Consider the following 1,786-nt stretch of genomic DNA (forward strand, 5'->3'; position numbering starts at 1 on the left):
ACATAGATATAAGCAAACAGGACGAAAGTGTTTGGATCTTGAACCTTGAAAAAAAAGAAAATCGTGTGTGCATACATCGGCGGCGTTCTTTAACATTGTCGCTTTATTCTGGCAGACTTAAGAAATGGCAAGGAAATAAAAGCAAAATATGTCCAAATTTCGAAATAATGAAAATCAAGTTTGTTGTATATAGAGTTTGATGAAGCGCATCGAATGGATCTAGCTAGCCGCATTCCTTTTTTTTTCAAGATAGTAGCCTATTGCATTTAGACAAATTAAACATTAAGTACGTAGAGAGTGCCGTGAGTGAAATAAAACTGTTGTTTGCGTCTCATGAAAAGCTCGTACGATATTTTGACATGCGACAATGATGAATGACGGCGACGGGGGGGTATTTCTTCTTTCTTTTTTTTCTTTTTTCAGCTTCAGTTGTTTGAAGGATGTATCAACTTGACTACAATGAATAATAAAACACAAATTTTCTTGAATATCTATAGTTGTTTCGTGAGAGAATTCTTCAAAACTTGTTTTGAAAAGTCGCGTCCCCAATAATAGGTCAACGATGCATGATGGAAGGTATCACTGATGGGTGCTGAAGCATGCCAGTTTGTCATAAGTCCAGGCCTCGACTGTACCTTGTATGATGGACGTTATCACTGACTCTCTCAAAAATAGTTAATGAATGATTGATTGATTGTATGAATTTAATTTTATTTTCAATTGTTTTTAACGAAAGAACATTCATTTTTGGATTTTTACAGAGTAATTTGCTTTGATTTGACTACAAAAAGGAACAAATATTGAACAACGCAAACTGAATTGACATTTAAGAGGGATTATCTCTACACTACCAATTTGAAGGTGGAGAATAAAAAACTTAAGTAACAACTACAGTTTTAAAGTGATGTAATTATGACTGTCATCAATATTCGGATACTTAAAAGAATTCGGGACTAACCGGGCAGCACCCGATCAACAATGGTACAATACGCCCATCTGCCCACCTTCCATTATTCCCGGATCTACAATGAATTAGCTCTCCAACCCCCCCCCCCCTAATCCAGTTACCTGTGCGTCTAGCCAATACTAATACATAAAGTAAGAGTGTGTGACACAGTGACACGTGTGTCATGATTGTGGTGGGCCTCTGAGAACTGAGATCCTGTAACGTCGTGTGACACTTGAGGAAGAATGTTAGGATCCGGCGAGGAACGGTTGGTTGCAAAGGTTGGTTGACTTCTTCTCACTACACACTTAGTCTACTGCAACACACGACGAGGGAAGGAGGGTACATACATCGTGTGCTGTGTCTGGCTGCTGTTTTCGGTTGGATGCGTTGTGTGATCACACTGTAGATCTATCTAGATATCTAGATCTAGTAGTTCTTCTTGCGAGCAAAAACAAGTTAGTATACTAGACTCTAGATACTGTTGCATTCGTTAATAGAAAGTTTGGATAAGTAAACGTTTACAGGTTTGTTTATGTGGGTTTTTTGGGGTTTTTTTTTTTGGGGGGGGGGGGTTATTTCTTATTTTGTTTTTATTGATCTTGTTTTTTATTTATTGTATCATAATCATTGTAACGGAGACACAGTTAAAGATGTTTGTGGGCCTGTCTGTTTGTCTTGGAGCCTGTGTAGGCCTATTATAATGTCTCTATATGTAGAATGCACCGTGCCAGTAACTCATCCATTACAAACACACACACACATAGTCATATGTACACACAGACACACTCGAGCGCTTACGCGCCCTTTCGTGCGCGTGCGCGCGCGCACACACACACA

At 38.9% G+C, this 1,786-nt stretch overlaps 1 protein-coding gene across 1 annotated transcript in view; it reads left to right on the plus strand.

Moving 5' to 3' along the window:
• Positions 1–1,137: 1,137 nt before the first annotated feature.
• The window catches only part of LOC101847839 (GLIPR1-like protein 1), a gene marked incomplete in the record, with an annotated part of 24,527 nt that continues 23,878 nt past the window's right edge, over positions 1,138–1,786 (plus strand). The window contains 1 exon segment of the mRNA XM_013087695.2: positions 1,138–1,404.

Source organism: Aplysia californica, unplaced genomic scaffold, assembly GCF_000002075.1.
Source record: "Aplysia californica isolate F4 #8 unplaced genomic scaffold, AplCal3.0 scaffold00624, whole genome shotgun sequence".
NCBI classification, from domain to species: domain Eukaryota; kingdom Metazoa; phylum Mollusca; class Gastropoda; order Aplysiida; family Aplysiidae; genus Aplysia; species Aplysia californica.